Consider the following 18,550-nt stretch of genomic DNA (forward strand, 5'->3'; position numbering starts at 1 on the left):
TTTGTTTTAATAAATTTGCTTTAAAAAAAAAACAAGCTTCGTTTGTCCAGATTTAAGCGAAGCACCCTGTACAAGTTGGTGCTTGTTGTGTTAATAAACTGTAGAACGGTGACACATTTATGTTGCTATTCCTGGTTATAACAGGTATAATGGTTGGGTAGGGATGTAAAGTTAAGTTCAAGGTAGCAAGAGATGGAGGGTAGCATGAAACCAGTTGGCACAGAGACAGCTTACAAAGAAATCGTCTGAAGCTGGCCAGGCTGTAAATACGGCAAATTTTGTTACCTTCTTTGAAATAAAAGTAGAATTCCGCTTCGCATTCAGTCAGACGCTAGGCCAATTGTGAGCATGTCACCAAACAACGATCTCTGAGGCTAAAATACCAGCACGTTGCTGCGCCCTTCGTATTTTTCTGACATTTCACTATGTTTTGCTTCTTTTTTTTCTAGGACATCCAGCGATTGAGCAGAGTGTAAGAAGATGTGCATCGGTTGCCACCAGAGCTCCATCCACCAGGAAGAGGGAAACCGTCGGCCCCTTAACTGGTGAGTACAGTCAGTCTCTCTGCCTTCACTGGCGCGCAAAAACAGGTGAACGATAACTGAGCGTGGCTTTCTTTATCACTACTGTCGCTACCCGTACAAGTAAAGTGCGCGAACCAAAAAAAATCGAAGATTTTACTTCTGGCAACTTTATTTTGTTCAACTGTTCCACATCCAAATCTTGGAGAGCCTTTACGCTGAACCTGCGCTGCCCAATGGGCGAGCTGTCCTTCTGAGTCGTTACGCTAGTCGTCTGTCTGCCAAGACTGCTCATCCGACCCGTGCGCTTTTTTTCGACACCATCTTGGACTTAGGGTATGCTGGACACCCTTCGTCTCTATTACCACCTGGAATCCGCTTCCGTCATCTGCTACATTCCCTGTCCTTCAAATTTCCTAAAACTTTCTTGCTAAATGTGGGTACGGCGCCACCTTGGCTTCGCCCCCAGACCTGCTTTCTCCGTGACCTTTGTCAGCTTCAGAAGGATGGTGCCCCTTCTCTCGTTTATCGTCGGGCATTTGCTGCTCTATGCCCACAAATGGGGGATGCCATATTTATCTACACTGACGGCTCCAAGACCTCCTTTGGTGTTTGGAGTGCCTCTATTATTGGCGAAACTCCTATTGCAGTTCGGCTTCCCGACCAGCGTTAGGATTTTACTGGGGAGCATTACGCTGTTCTCCAGGCTGTCCAATACATCCGTCGTCATCTGCGGATACAGTATGCTCGGATTCGCTCAGCTCTCTTCTCAACCTCCAAGCTCTTTATCCCGTCCACGCTCTGGTCCAACGGATTCAGGACTGTCTCCACTTACTTCACTTGGGGGGTGACTCTGTGGCATTCCTCTGGGTCCCAGGGCATGTTTGTATCCGTGGAAACAAGGCAGCCGATATAGCGGCGAAGGCTGCAGCCTCTCTTCCTCGCTCCCTGTTCCCGCGGTTCCCTATGCCGTTTTATGTCGCCCTGTTGCTCTTTCAAGGCACAGACGTTGGTCTGCACTTCAGGATAATAAATTACGGGGCATGAAACCTCTTCCCTGTGCTTGGACCTCTTCCTCCCGCCTCGTCAACGGGAGGAGGTAATTTTAACTATGCTCCGAATAGGCCACTGTCTTTTTAGCCATCGGCATCTTAAGTGGCGATCCTCCGCCGCTTTGTCCCCACTGCTCTCAGCTGTGGACGGTAAGACACCTTTTACTTGAGTGCCCGTATTTTACTCCGCTACGCGCCCGTTTACAGCTGTCGCCTGATATATCTTCCATTTTAGCAGATGACGCGCGCTCAGCCGATCGCGTCCTTGCGTTTACAAGTGTTAGTGAGATGACATCGGTCATTTGAAGCTCTTTTCGGGGGAAACTACCCACCTTTAATAGCACTTTTCTAATATTTCCTTCCGTTATTAGTTTCCTTCGTTCTTAAGCTTTGCTCCCATTGCTGCTGATTTAAATTCCTGTTTTCACCCTTCACTAAGCCACAGAATGCGCGCTTGTGATCGCAGCTCACCTTTTAGCTTCATCTTAATATGTGATCAAATATTTTCGATCGGATTTTCATCCGGAGACATTGCAGGCCAATCATCGTGGACGCCCCATTGTCTTGTTTGCACGCTGTACAGAGGGGGCTGCAATGTTCCGGATCATTATCCACTTGAAGCACCCAGTTTGCCTCGTTCTAACCAAATGGCTTCTTAACGAACAACAGAAGGCCTTTTTTGATAAATACGGCACTTTTTTCAGCTTTTAAATTGGCTGCAAGTAGATGCAATTAGCGAAAACTGCAACCGACAACACAAATCATTCAACTCTAACACTGTTTATCTGTACACTGTGCAAAAGCGCGTTGAGTACAGATTCCAGAGCACTACCAGAGCTGTCGCTGTTGACTTTACGTTTAAAATTATGGCGTGCACGTTCTTGTGGAACTGACTGTACCTCTTACTCCGGTGTACAGGTGATAAACCAGGGGGACGGGCAGTGTTTACTGTTGGACGCAGAAACAAGGTTCCTACATGTGACCTACCTGTGCTCGCATTGTTGCCCAGGTCCTCATATACCAATTAAGTGACAACGAGAAAGGCGCTTTCAGTCTTCTGGCACTTCCTCTTCTGGTGGGCGTACGTCTCGCGTCGGCCATGACGCGGCGGCGTGTCTGGAAAACCCATCTGGGTGGCCGCAGCGACGGCCCCGTCCGTTCTGCTGTGTTCTGCACGGCAGCGGCAAATACAAACACACACGCGACTGCGACGCTGTCAGCAAAACACTTTACCACAGAACAAGAATCTACCGCTAAGCCCAGCGCCTCTGTAACGCAACTGATGTGAGTGTTACAGGGAAGTACTGCGCTGGTGCACAGCTTCGTAGCGTTTCCCCCGGCAACATATACGCATAACAGAGACTTAATAATCAATAATTTATTCTCCTTCACTATTTACGACAGTCTGCCAGCGCTGGGGAAACTTTCAAATTCCGCGACTGTAGAAGTCATTAATGGAGCGCAATTTCATCCGCAAAGGCACTCCGTCTTCAGGCCACAAGTGGCCCATCTGGACCATCCGACCGCCGTGTCATCCTCAGGTGACGACGCGGACAGGAGGGGCGCGTGGTCAGCACACCGCTCCCCCGGTCGTTACGATGGTTTTCTTTGACCGGAGCCGCTACTATTCGGTCGAGTAGCTCCTCAATTGGCATCTCGAGGCTGAGTGCTCCTCTCATCTGCAAAGGAGGTTCCTCGAAGATTGTTCCACAGAGACCGGAAAAAGTGAACATCCGAAGGCACAAGATCAGGCTAACACCTATATAGTGATTTTTGCCAGTGGAGCAGGATGCGGGCGGTCGTAATCGTGGAGTACCATCACTTGATTCAGTCTTGTTGGTCCTTGTTCTTGAACTGCGTTTGCAAGACGTCTCAGTTGTCAGCAGTGATGGTTACCCCTCGGGGGAGCAATTCGTAGCACAGCACAGTTCCACCATGTGCGTAACACTAACTTTTCAGCTCTTTGTACGGGGACTTCGTGCTTTGTTTGGGCTCAACCATTCCTTTCTCTTCCTCGTGTTAGCATGTGGACAACACTTCTCTTTACCAGTAACGACACAGGAAAGCAATGTTCGGTGTTGTTCATGAGCCAATTGAGGACGAGCAAGCAGAGATGCACTTGTAGCCCACTGATTTTTGTGATTTTGGCTCAGAGCATGCGGTACACATACACCGCATTTTTGGACCTTCCCCATTGCGTCCAAGTGTAGCGCGATGGTCGAATGATCACAGTTCATCACGCTTGCCAGTTTCGTGGTGAATAATCTGGATTGATGTGTTTAAACGATCTTCATCAAATCGCGAAGGTCTTCCTGAACGTGGAGAGCCTCTAATGTCAAAACGATCCTCTTTAAAACGAGGAAACCATTTTCTTGCCGTGCCCTGTCCATTGGCATTACCACTACACGGGGCGTAAATGTTTCTGGCCGCCTCCACTGCTGCCACCCCTCTACTGACCTCAAACACAGGGATATTTCGGAAATGTTCCTATTTCTCCCATTTTCTACGATCCACAGCTCCACTCACTATCTCCAAATGACAAAATGACAATATGTAAACTCGAATTGCAACAGTGAACTAAAAACATAAAGGAGAATTGATCAATAAACCCACAGTAGCCGGAATAGCAACATGCAAGAGGGAAACGTTACGAACGTATGCACCAATGTAATACAATTGCGCTCCACTGTTCTTGATAGACATAAGCGATTTCTAAAACAAGATGAGCAGCGGGCCCACTGTCAGACTGCTCACTGACGGTGCCGTTGTGTACTCCCAAGTATCGTCGTCGGACGATCGTAAAAAACTGCGGAAAGGGATGGACAATCCACTTCCTCTAATGAACGTCAGCTCTCTTTAAACGCAGATAAACGTAAGATTACAAAGAGAAATAGTATAGCAGCAACATCCGATTACACGATTAGCGGTGAACACCTTGAGCACGCTACATTGTGTAAGTACCGTATCCGGAGGCAGCATTGAGACACGTCTGCCTGCGAGACTGGGAGGTGATCGGGACCGAATCCACGCGGCGGACTGATGGCAGGGTCTGCTGCGCCGGCCAGACCGACTGTGGTTTTTAGGCGGTTTCTCACGCTCATTTAGGCAAATGCTAGGCTGGTCGCCAGATTATGCCTCATGATATAGGATCACAAGCAATAAAACCGCGACCACACACACACAGAACACATTTTACACAATTTTCAGGCGGTCCGCACACACGACTTCTGTCCCCGTTTACCATGACGACACTGGCGGCAGAAAGAGTATCCCGCCTCAAAAGTAGGACAAAGTAAATTTGCCCATACCAGGCAGTATTAACGCTAACGAAACGACACTCTGAGACAACTAAACGGCACACTACAAAGGATTTATAGGAATGGGACGGGAATCACTAGATGTGACCTACGATTACAGAGAAAGAAATGATTAAAATTTCAAAGAAATTGGTTGATTTGCTGAAGAGAAAGAGCTTCGCAAATCGAGCAAGTCAGTATCGCGTCGATCCACCTCTGCCCTTTATGCAAGCATTTTCTCGGCTCGGCTTTGATTGGTAAGAGTTCTTGCATGTCCTCCTGAGGGGTGTCGTGCCACATTGTGTCGGAATGGCGCGTTGCATCGTCAAAATCCCGAGCTGGTTGGAGGGCGCTGCCCATAATGCTACAAAACGTTCTCAGCTGGGGAGGGAACAGGCGACCTTGGTGGCCAAGGTAGGTTTTGGCGAGCACGAAGACAGGCGGTAGAAACACTCGCCGTGCGCGGGCTGGCGTTATCCTGCTGAAATGTTAGTCCAGTATGGGTTGCCATGAAGGGTAACAAAACCGGCCGTAGTCGTCCACGTACCACCGTGCTGTAGGGGTGCCGACGATCCTGACAGCGAGAGGGGTGCTGCTGGGACAAGAAACGGCACCCCGGACCATCACTGCTGGTTGTCAGGCCGTATGGCGGGCGAGGCTCAGGGTGGCGTCACACCGCTGTGGCAGCGTCTACAGACACGTATCTGGCCACCGGGGCTCACTTCGAAGGAAGGACTCCTCACTGAAGATAATTCTGCTCCACTCAATGATACTCTCAATTGAGAACGTTTGGATAATTATGGGCAGCCCTATCCAACCAATTCACGATTTTGGTGATCTGACACGCCATTTGGACAGTATTTGGCACGCTATCCCTAAGGAGGACTTTCAACAACTCTATCAATCAACGCCGTCGGAAGACTACTCGCATAAGGCCCAGAGGTGGGACAACGCGTCACTGGCTCACTCAATTTGTGAAACACTTTCTCTTGAATAAACCATCCATTTCTTCTGAAACTTGTCTGTCTGTACATGTACATCACATCCACTGAGTTCCGACCCATTCCAATAACTCCTTCACCGTGTGTCTTTATTTTTCTACTACTAGTGTATACGTAGATGTAACGTACTGCACACAAACAAGCGAAGAGATCATTTGAAGGGCTTATTTCAATAGTGGAACAATTCCATTACATCCACTTTTCTGGCTGTAATGCTTCTGCAGTTAATGATCCAAACTAACAGAACGAAAGGTTTATCTCTAGCAAGAAGCCATATGCTTGGATATTTCTCAACTGCGGATTTTTCAGCGATCATTTAACTTTAGGACTCTGTATCTCACAATGAACAAAAATGCACTTGTACGACTATTGAATTAAGCCCTTCATTTGTTCTTCGATTGGTCACTGGGACAACGACGACAGTAAAATGTCTAGAGGTAACCCTACAGAGCGGCCTAAAGTGCAAATTACAGCAGATGCCACACTGAGATTGAACGAAAGAATCTAAAGGAAATGAAATTGTCCCAGGAAAGAAGCGGCTTACAAAACAACGTCTTTCGCCGTTTCCTGAGTATTCTCATCCGTCTGGGACTGCTACGAAGCGGAATTAACAGAACACATACATAATATCCAACGAAGAGCAGAGCGTTCCATCACGCGGTCATGTAGTCGACGCAGAAGCGGGCAGAGATTCTCAACCAACTCGAGTCGCAGACACTACACGGGAGGCGCCGTGCAGCAGGGAGAGGATTACTGTGGAAATAGAGATGGGTCGAACTCGTTCATTCCCGTGAACTACTTCATTCATTTCACTCTTTGCCGTGAAGCGTTCAAATGAAGTAGTTCATTCATGAAGTACGGAAGCCTGGCGAAGTTGTCCAGTTCGCCGCTCAGCCGCGGCTACGCTCGCTTCGCCTCGCTCGTACAATAAAGCTTCGTAATACTTCATAATTTTACCAACAGATGGCCGAACTATGAAGTAACGTCCACGTAACGTTTTGCGTCTTACAGCGTCTGAGGTAACTTAAATACAGCATGGTCGAAGGGGACAAAGGAAAGATAAATAGAGAAGCCTGTCACATATAAAGAAGGTATTACGTTTAACCTTGCTCGACATCTTTTCATGAAGCGCCAAAAAGAGTCTTCATCTGCCAAGTGAAACCTTATTTGTTGTGTTTATGGACTGAAAACTAGGGCTACTAACGAAATTAAGTCCAATTTTATGTTCCTTTTAAAATTTAATCCAAAATAGAATGAGTATGTTTACCACTGTCACAAAGTTTATATACCTACGTTAAGTAATTATTCAGAAGTTTTCCTGTAGATTTTATTTTTGTTGAGAATAATAACCCTCTAAATTCAAAACGTAAACTGTCACCTGTAGTCATTGGTACGATTTCAGGTAAAATCCCTCTTTATTTTATTCGGAAAGCAATTTTTGTGTCTGTTCACGCTTATACAATGGCTAGCAACTCGCGATCGCGTAGAAGTAGTGAAATTTGGGGTTTCTTCGCCGATTTAGGTGATGGGAAAGCAAAGTGCAACTGTTGTTGTAAGTGTATTTCACCGCGCGATTCGTCGACAGGCAGTAGAGGGAGGACTGAAGTGAAGGGAGAATGAGTGACGTAGCGCCAATGTAGTGGGAGAGGGAGAGGGGAAGAGAGTGAGTGAACGAACTAGAAAAAAGTGTGGAGTGTGCTATCTGTGGAGAGTTTGAAGTACCAGTTCACTGTAATTGAGTGGTTAGTTCACACTTCACTGGAGTGAAGCGTTCATTTGAACGACTCATTCACGAGCTCCCCACCACTATGTGGAAATGTTGGGGACACACTCTACAAGAAGGGTCGGGCAGTATATTACTTCCTCCCAAATAGGTCTCGCCCAATGATCACACGACAAGGGAATCGGAGAAAGTGTATATCTTACGGAGCTTTTCTGACAATCGTTCTTCCCAGACGCCAGTGCCTTGTGCAGTACAGAGGTATTTACTAATATTGGTTCCATGCATTACGGAGTGGCTTTTCGAGAGTGTACACTAACGTAAAGAAAGTCGTTACACCAAAAAAACAAAATATTTTACAGTAATGAAATTTGGAAAATACATTTGTCTATGTAATATCTTCAATAGATTAAGATTGCAAGATCACAGGTTAATGCAAGCGCAAGATAACACACTGCAAATGTGAAATCCCCTGCCGAAAAGGCCATGAAAGCCCGACGGAACCGACCGGCCGCCGTGTCGTCTTCGGCCACAGGCGTCAGTGGATGCGGATATGGAGGGGCAAGTGGTCAGCACACCGCTCTCCCGGCCGTATGTCAGTTTTCGAGACCGGAGCCGCTACTTCTCAGCCAAGTAGCTCCTCAACTGGCCTCCAAAGGGCTAAGTGCACTCCGCTTGCCAACAGCGCTCGGCAGACCGAATGGTCACCCACCCAAGTGCTAACCCGGCCCGACGCCGCTTAACTTCGGCGATCTGACGCGAACCGGTGTTACCACTGCGGGGAGGCCGATGGCAAATGTGAAATGCCGGTACCTTAATAACCGGTGCAACTGCCAGAATGTTGAATGTAAGCATGGAAACTCGCGTACATTGTGTTGTAGAGGTGCGGGATGTCAGTCTGTGCGATGAAGTTCAGTGCCTTTTGCACTTGGTAGGTCGATACACACGCAGGTAGTGGTGGTTGCGGGTGGCGCTGTTGTCCGATACGTACTCGATTGCAGACACATCTGGTGGCCGAGCAGGCCAAAGGAACATGTCGACACTCTGTAGAGGATGTTGGGTTACAAGAGCGGTAAGTGGGCGAGCGTTGTGCTTTTGGAAAGTACCCCATGGAATGCTGTTCATGAGTGGCAGCACAACAGGTCGAATCGCCAGACTGACGTACATCTGTGCAGTCAGGATGCGTGGGGTAACCACGAGAGACTTCCTGCTGTCATAGGAAATCGCATCCCAGATGATAAGTCCAGGTGTAGCTCCAGTGCGGCCAGCACGCAGACGGTTAGTTCGAGGCCCTCAGATGGCCTCCACCTAACCGACACATGGCCATCACTGGCGCGAAGGCAGAACCAGCTTTCGTCAGAAAGCAAGAGACCACACATTGTCTCCAATGAGTTCTCGCTTGGCGCCACTGAAGTCGGAAATGGCGGTGGTTTGGTGTCGGTGGAAGGCACGCTACAGGCTGTCTGGCTCGGAGCTGTCCTTGAAAAAAACTATTAGTAACACTTTGTTGTGTCACTGTGGTGCCAACTGCTGGAGGTGCGGCACGATGCGCCAGAGCTATACGCCCAACACGATGGATGGTCTTCCCTCTCGGTAGTTCCACGTGGCCGTCCGGAGCCCGGTCTTATTGCAACCGTACACTCTGGTGACCACCGCTGCCAGCAGCGATGTACAGTGGCTACATTCCTGCCAAGTCTTTCTGCAGTATCCCAGAAGGAACATCCAGTTTCTGTTAGCCCTATTACACGACCTCGTTCACACCCACTGAGGTGGTGTTAATGGCCTCTTTGTCGCCTTAAAGGCATTCTTGACTAACGTCAACTCACCACGTCCAGTCTCAAAAATAACTGACTCTCACGACCGCTGCAGCGTGTATTTAAAGCAAACCTGATTCGCATCCTCATAGCTGAGCTACAAGCCCCACTCTTATGCGACTGGCGCGATATTTGAATATACATCGAAGAAACACGTTCTAACAACCCTACCACATCAGAGGTCAAAAATTAATTATGATTGTAGTGTTGCTCACGCTGCTAAATACTGCATTTTCGGGCAACAACAAAGTTATATTATGTGGCAGGTGTCATTAGAGCACAGTTAATAAAGTCATTCCATGAAATAATGGATAAACTAGGCACTCATCTTTTAGTGTTTCCCACGCTGGTCTCGTTGTGAACACACGGCTCAATCGTCGAAAATCTAGGTAGTGATGATTCCAAACTCGGATGCAAAGAGGCCTAGGTGTTATTCTGCGATATTCAAAAGTTTTATAGATGTGTTTCATAAACCATTCTTGAAGATTAAACTTTCGCAAGTTAGGACAATGGTGATGTAAAAAAGTAATCAGCACTCCGAATTCAAGTTACACTTCTTTTTTATTACTTTTGTTGCAACATCACGTAACTCGTTTTAAAACATCACCCCACAATATAAAATATACTTGAAAATATCTTCCTCACTGTTAAAGTTCACATTTCATAAACTGACTACAATTTGCTTTTTAACATGACGACCAAAGCTTGGCTCTCTAATAACCGCTTACGCGCCCAAAAATCAAAGTACGTCAAAGATCATAGTGACAAAAGAAAGAATACACATAAGAATAATAACATTGCAATATGTGCATATCGATGTATCGAAGTACCTCTACATTAATGAAGTCAAATCTCAATGTTGCCACAGAAATATGTTAACTATTTTACAGAAGCACAGTAGAATATTGCTGGTATCGAGAGGTTGAGGTGAGCTGCCGTAATGGTTACGTAATTCAAGTACCATTACAACGTTTAACAACTTTTACTTACGTCGCACAACTCCTTCTTGGTACTGAGTCTTTTTCCCGTCGGTGTCTGTATTCGTGTGTGTTACGAGTGCAGTGTTCGCTTGCTCCCCCTTTTTGGGATGAGGCTCTCCCAGAAAGGCGCCCGGCAGAGACGATTGTCCGGCCGGCAGCAGAGTGACGGATGGCGCTTTTACGGCGGCGCGCCGATAGCCGGGGACGGACAAACCTGAGGGCGGCCCGGAGCTGGGCTCTGCCGCGCTGTGCTGCTCTGCCCCCCTGACACAGTGGCGGTGTCGCCTCGCCTCGCCTCCTCCTGTGGCGTGGTTTTTGTGGCGCCACTCCCATCTGGCAGCGGCACACCGCATCCCATCCCATCCAATCCCTAGAACCCGGGCCGCGCCAGTCGCGCCTCGGCGATTAAACGGCCAGAGCGCGTCTCCATACGCGACCCGACAAGTGGTGTTCCACTCGGGCGCAAGGGGGCGTTCACTGACAAGAGACCCTGCCTGCTACTCTCTTGTGAAAGCAGGAGCCTCATAAACTTACACGAACACTGTATTGTCTTGTACCGCAAGGAAGCGAAGGAGAGGATGTTGTTACAGGTGGCTGGTTCCTCTTTCTACAACACAAATGCAAACATTTATTAACACGATTGTTTATTTACAAAAACGTTAAATTATTTACTTAACTTGAATAGAGTCTACGTGTTGTGGTACAAGCTCATCAGTAATGGTCTTCTTCCAGGCAAGTGTCAGTAACCCTGCTATTACAAACTTTAGTATCAATGCTCGTACCGCTACAGCCCCTAATCTGGTCGCTGTGTACTTTCATAGCCTGAGTGAGTCAGTGCGGCCGTCTGGTCGGCGGTGGCGGCCTAAATGTTTGGTGCGGAGAGGGCGTTGGCGGCGTGTTGCTGCTCGGTGTGTCTCTGGCCTCTCTCGTGATAAACGTGCTTCGTCCAGCGCCTGCTATCGATCTTTGACACCTAGTGTGCTGGCGACATCTTATACCAACACAAAAACTCCGCCAGTGGTTGTTTCGTGCCATAAAACTGTCGGCAATCATCGTTCGTGTGTTTAAAAGGTGAGGGTACCACAGGGCTCTGTTCTAGCCCCTTACCTTCTTAGGACCCTGTGCCTTAATTTGCAAAAATGGCGACCTTAAAGAATCGCTTTCATGTCCACTTGTCTATCTGCCAGTCTGACTGTTAGGGACCCTTTTTCTCTTGAGCAGGTTGGCATATCTATTTCAAATATATGTCACATATTAACGTCTATTATACTTTGGTGGCGTAAAACATTTCAGCTTCTAAGTCAATTCACTCAACATTTCCATTATATGTGTCACATATTTTGAAAAACGCAAACCCACTCACCAAAATGTATAGTGTACTTCCTGTTGACATGGAATCACCAAATTCGGCAAGAATCAAAGTTTCATAGTAGAGATAAAGGAAAAAATTCGAAAACTGTTAATTTGTAATTATATAACACGGGCAAAAATTAGTCATTTTTTATCCATCTCGCTGTTTGTCTGCCCATCTGTTGAGATCCGTTCTCCTTGTCAACAGGTTGGCGATCGAATTCAGATTTGTGTCACCTACTATAGTCTATGGTCCCTCGGTGGTGTGAAAAATTTAAGTTTCTAAGTCGATTCAGTCAAAAGATTTAACCATTTACGTAACATATTTTGATATTCATAAACTCACTGATCAAAACCTATAGATTACTTGTCTTGATGCAGAGTGATGAATTTTGGTAAGAAGTTAGGTTTCACAGCAGAAGTACGGAAAAAAATCTGAAAACTTTTCACTCGCAATCATTCGCATTTCATTCACAAGAAATGTCTTTCTGCCATTAGTACATACATTAAATTCACCATTCCTCAAAACCATAACAGACGAACGTTAGTACATATATACATAAAATGTAAGTTGTAGTCATGTTTTATTTTACTAACTCTTCAACATCTACATATGTAAAGTGAAGTCCAGTTACTGCTTCTTTTATGTCTTAGATGGTCTCAGGAACTGCTATAGAGATTCTGACTGATAGAGTCTTGGAATTCCGGGACCGATATCTTGCCAGTGCCTGTACCGAAAGCATGTAAAAGTCGTTGAGATTCTCGATTCCCAAGATGTATTAACTGTATAAACGGGAAATCAAGTGTGAGCTTCCAGCATTATTCAAGGATGATCCTCTGGCTACAACCACGAGTTTGTTCTTCCAGGGTGAAGGGCTCTGTGCACGTTCTAGTGGTCGGGTGACAAATCGTCGAAACGTAGCGTTCCCCGGATGGCGGATCGGTAGACTCGGTCACATTTCTCGGCCAGCCAGGTTACCAGACCTTATCCCTCAAGATTTTTGCTTGTAGGGATTGTTGAAAGGAGAAATCTGCAAAGTGAAAGAGAGACGATCTGATCGTTCACGTTGTCAGTGGGGGGGGGGGGGGGGGGGGGGCACCAAGACAACCTGAGAAGAGCTACACTTAGTGTTGTCAAGATAGTTCGAAAGTGTGTCGAAGTTGAATGTGGAATGTACGGATATTGTGTACTTAATCACGTTTGTCTTTGCTTAACACCTTCTGTGAATATTTATTGTGGTTACATTCTAACAACTGTATCCGTGTAAGGAATAAAAATTGAGCGCATGTTATATGGAATGTTATACTCGACGAATTAATCTGTCCTGCGTCATCCTACGGTATTTACTCTTCCTCCTGAAGCACCGTATACGGTATTGGCAATGAATGGAAAGGCTTCTCGGAACAAGAGAAATTTGTTAACATCGAATATAGTGTCAGGAAGCCTTTTCTGAAACTATTTGTCTGAAGTATAGTCGTGTGTGGAAGTGAAAGATAGACGATAATCAGTTTACATAAGAACATAACAAAAACTTTTTAGACGTGGTGCTACAAAAAAATGCTGAAGAGCAAGAATTTTGCACCATTTGTTGGAATCCGGCGACGTGTCTTGCAGGCTCTGGCGTAAGAGCAAGTTCCCGCTTCATCATGCCCCATACGTGTTCAGTTGGCAAACCTGGTGATCTTGCTGGCGAGTGCAGTTGCTGTATACTACACACAACATGCTGCCTCGCAGCGGCCTTATGTGGACGTGCGTTGTCAGGCTGGAAAGCACTTCACCTGCCTGTCGATGATGAAATGACAGTAACAAGTGGATAACAAACTGTGCAATGTAGCGGGCGATAGTTACTTTACGCAGCAGAACCAGCAAATGTAACAGCGATTTGTCACTGATGGCGTCCCACAGCACGAAGCCTGGGTTGGGACGTGTGTCTCGCGGGCCAATGGACATTGGAATAGGCAGCAGCACTCTGGAACTCACGACTGGATCCCTTCTGCTGATTTCATGCGTGATTTTTGTAAACCGCTCTCTCGTATCCTCGATGGTCCCTGGCTGTCAGTAGATGTCTTTCTGATCTCTGTTTAGCTGTGTTTGTTCCTCCGCGTTTCCGCTTCACAATCGCATCACCACCAGTAGACCTGGAGAGCTCTGGAGCGACTGAAACGCCGCTGATGCATTTGCTGGTGAGGTGGCGTCCACAGCCCGCGTTCCAAGTGACTGATCTCTCGTGACCAACCCGTTTTGCTGTCAATCCCTCCCGCCTGCTTTTGTGTTGGCGGGTCCGCATCTCGCAACATCCAGTGGTGAACTCCGCACTGCGCTGGGCAGTTCGCATACTTTCGATCACAAAGCGTAGAACTGTACATCTCGACAACTACTCGTGAGGCCAGTACAAAGCAGTCTCGACTCGCATTCCGTAATCGCTTTTATTGTCGAAGTAAACAACAATGAAATTGTGACCAGTACCGCCATCCTGTTTGTAGTGGGGGTCAACGCTTCCAGCTACGATGGGAATTACCACCTGGTAAGTCGTGAAATTCCACTATGCACAGTTGTTGACGTCAACGTTCGCATCGGGAACTTCCCACGTTCATTAGGTGTTCAGACTACTCCGGATGCAACCAGTTGGCTTCTGAGAAAAATATACCGGTGTGAAAGTCGGAAACACTCAGATATCGTTCCCTGTATCGACACGACGGAAGCAGTTCGCGAGCTGTCACGTCCTGTTTGTTTTCGCAAACGGAAGAAGAGATCCTGTCATTGTTGAGTGGAAGACTATTGACCTCTCACTGGCGACACGAAGATTTGTTACCACAGATTTCGATAGTGGCGTCAGCTGATACGCGTTAATTGTATAAGGTGAAACGAAAATTTAGTAAAGATGCCTGCTACGTACAATACAGGATGCGGCACTTAGATCGAACAAACGAAACTGGTTTTTAGAAGCAAACTTATTAAAACAGCATACAAATGAAAATCCATTTCCATATAAATAGTGGTATCTTTGAAGAGTGACATTACTTGATCTGTCTCCCTTCAGCCGTAACGACCGCCTCCAGTCTCGTCCCGAAGCGATCTAAAAACAGCGCTGTCCGTATTCGGCAATGCTGCTTCGATAGCGGTGCGTAGAGCTGCGACGTATGGGTGCCTCGTCTTATCGGTGACTCTTTCGACTACGCTCCATACATAGTAGTCGAGGGGGTTCAAATCCGGACTATTCTGGGGCCATAACTCCTTTGACGAGAACACGTCAGCGTTATGCGAGAGCCAGTTTTGGACCAACTGGCTCGTATGAGACGGAGCACCGTCTCCTAGAGGCCACGGTTACCATCCACGGTTTCACGACATTCGTCTAAACTTGCAGACAAACTTCTTTTGTGACAGTTTGTCCCTTTTCGAAGAAATTAGCGGCATCATGTCACCCTCACTGGACGCAACACCTAGGACGTGAACCACAGACTTCTCCGAAGCATTATACTTGTCCACAGTATCGTAAACAGTTGATCTCGGATTCCCGGAGAATCGAACTATTTCAGTGGACGAACACCCACCGCGAAGACTTTCGATAATTGCGGCTCTTCGGTCGTTCTCCGCACTTGTCCGTAACACGTCGGTCATTTTGAGGTTCTGACTGCTTACCAGACGCCTATGGCTTTCAAGAACGGCAATCGCGACCTCCGGCGGAACTGCGGTATGGCGGGAAATTCAAACTGAAATTTGTCCGGATTTTAGCGCCGCACCCTGTAGATATGAACCGAAGTTATGCTGATACAACTATCTTTGCAACTATTTGGAAGAAGGTAAAAGGAGGTCCAATGTGGAATCCCGAGGAGAGTCTCCAGTTAGAATACCCTAGTCAGAATTCATATGTTCTAAAGTATTTCTTTCTGCGTGCCTTTCTTCTTATTTGCATACGTACTGTGTGAATCACTGTTAAGTGTGTGGCAGGGGGTACTTTTATTGTGCCGTCTACTAAGGCTTCTTCCCGCCTGTACTACGCGCTGCTGAAACGACTTGTAGCAGAAATGAGGCAGTCAACGTTGGCGCCAGTGATTTGGCCATTCTTACTACTCGTGCCAGCGAATTGCCTCAGCTGCGGCTCAGGCTGTTCGCGGCTGCCAGGTGAAGGATGTGCCTCGGAGCGGCAGGTGTGACGTGGCATTCCGCCAGGTCGCAAACTCAGCAGCGACGCCTGCTGGGGGCTCAGCTGTCGCAGACGCAGCGGAGGGCCGAGTGTACATACAGGTGGGTGGCGGGAGCCCAGACTGACCCCCGTCTACCGACCACTGTGTGGAACCGGAAAACATCTGCATCTGCATCTACATCTACACACACACACACACACTCTGCAAGCCCGTAAGCTACCGTATGGTGCGTGGCGGAGAATACAATGTATGACAACTGGTCGTTTCGTTTCCTGTTCCACTCGCAGACAGAGAGAGGGAGAAACGACTATCTATATGCCTCCTGCGCTCCCTCGGCTGTTAAGCTATATACCGGGCTGAGGTGAGCGTTCAAGACTTATTTTCAAGAATTATATTCTAGAGACACGTTGGTCTCAAAATCCTTTGATTCAATTTATTACAAACAAACTGCAAAATCGTAGTTTGCACTCCAGAATCCAGCCAGATAGCAGTCAGATGGATATACACTTCAAAGTGGGTTTAAGACCAGTGTCGGATACCGACTGCATTTGGTTGTTGTCTCGATCAGGCTAATCCCAATTGTTATCATATTAATATAATGCACTCAGCCGACACGCGGGTCTTTTAGTGCACAAGACCAGGATCTTGTACTACCGGATGCCACGGAACTCAGTCTTTACTTACACTTGATAGCCCACATAAAAGTAAGCATGATCATAACCAATTGGTCATAATGCTCATTGGCAGAAAGCTTATGCTGAGGGGGTTAGCACCATCAGCATATACGACGCATAGTTGACGGTTGGAGAGACAAAATCGTGGTTACAGATAGTCTTCGATAACCAGTTACTGATGTTAGTCGCTGATGCATCTTGTATACGGACTGTGTTAACCTCTCGGCATCAGCTAAGACGTGAAGATCGTCCACTGAAGCACCGAAACTGGTAGCCATACAACAAATGACATCTCAAGGACGGCTGTAGGTGTTTCATTTCCTTATGACAGCTGTCCATTCCGTTCAGCTCCTCTTCAAAGTCCTGTGCAGACCCTGACCGAAGTACAGTGCCATTGGCAGGCTTCAGAGTTTTTATTTCCTCGCCACGAACTCGCCTTTCCAAATTTCTCTTCAGTTTTCTTCACAGCTTGCTCAATGTTGAAATTGAATAATAACATAATGGATAGGCTACAATCCTGCCTCTTACTCTCTTCCCATCCATTGCTTCCCTCTCATGGCCTACGGGCTCTTACAACTGCAGTCAGGTTTTTATACAAGTTTTAGATAACACTATCATTCTATAAGTTAACTGGGAAGCAAAAGATATGCCCGATATAAGAGAAGGCGTGAAGGCCCTAATTCTAACTCATGAAACAAATGGTTAACCCAAAAGAAATGGACTAATGGGGGACGTTGAACAAAAACATGCACTGCTTAAAAGCTGGAACAAATCTACAATTTTCAAAAGACGGCAATGAAGTTTAATACCATGCTTTACATGAAATTAACAGATTTACAGTTAAGTTCCGTGGATTACATATATTTAACTGTTTTTATTTTCAAAAAATTGTATAAATCTTTTCCTGAGAAACTGTTTGTGAGGGATCCACAAAATTTTCTCTATTTACTCTTTTAGCATATAGTAAGCTTCTCTCATCAGGTTTTTTTGAATATATCGCATAGGGGAATTTTAACAATTTTGTAATTATAATTTTTGAAGTATAACATAACATTCATGCAAAATTCTAAGCAGTTTAACTTGAAGCCATATTTGCCGTGACTGCTTCCAAAATATGAAAAGGACTTCAGATACCACTATGAGTCACAAAATTTGTTGACTACTTTATTATTCATCTAGGGACATGTTTCGAAGCGACACCTCATCTTCAGGCTGTATTGGCATTACAAAACATTTGACATACATACTGAAGTTTGTCTACATGACTGTTGTGATCATCTTTGTCCTTGTGGCGTGGCATTCTTCTTGTGATGAAAATAGCTCTCAGTGTGTGTTGCTTGGTTCAAATGGCTCTGAGCACTATGGCACTTAACTACTGTGGTCATCAGTCCCCTAGAACTTAGAACTACTTAAACCTAACCAACCTAAGGACAGCACACACTTACATGCCCGAGGCAGGATTCGAACCTGCGTCCGTAGCAGCAGCGCAGTTCCGGACTGAAGCGCCTAGAACCGCTCGGCCTCTTGTGATGAGCTGAGGTATCAAGGAAATAGCGATACCTCAGCACTTCACAAATTTACTCTTCAGAAAACATTTGTTGGGTTTATAGAAATAAGTGTGCAAAATTTCGTAATTATAGGCTTCATAGATTCTGAGGAGAGAGTACATAAGCTTTAAAAAACGATTTTCTAGAAATGCGATTTAATGTTCAACCTAACCTTTTTCTGCCGATGTTGCCTCTTCACAAGGTCCCAGATTTGTATTCAGGTTCCTCTTCCTCTTCAAGGCCTCTCTGCTGGTTTCCTCTTTTCTGCCTTCTTTGCTGTACCAGGTTTTTAGCTGACGTTTCAGCAGAAGAGAGGCGCTGTAAATTATTTTTCTCAAGACAAATTGAGTGGAATTTCATATCTTAAAGCCCATTGTCTTTAATACCTACAGCCTCCCTACATTTCCACAGTCTAATACGAGAACTATTTCATACACGGTGACAGTTAT

At 46.4% G+C, this 18,550-nt stretch overlaps 1 protein-coding gene across 1 annotated transcript in view; it reads left to right on the top strand.

Annotated features, from left to right (window-relative positions):
- Positions 1 to 448: 448 nt before the first annotated feature.
- Positions 449 to 18,550, top strand: part of LOC124717108 (G-protein coupled receptor moody-like) — a 336,472-nt gene continuing 318,370 nt past the window's right edge. The window contains exon 1 of the mRNA XM_047243820.1: positions 449 to 545. The gene's annotated coding sequence lies outside the window, so the exon portion shown is untranslated. The remainder of the gene's footprint in view (positions 546 to 18,550) is intronic.

Source organism: Schistocerca piceifrons, chromosome 9, assembly GCF_021461385.2.
Source record: "Schistocerca piceifrons isolate TAMUIC-IGC-003096 chromosome 9, iqSchPice1.1, whole genome shotgun sequence".
NCBI lineage: Eukaryota > Metazoa > Arthropoda > Insecta > Orthoptera > Acrididae > Schistocerca > Schistocerca piceifrons.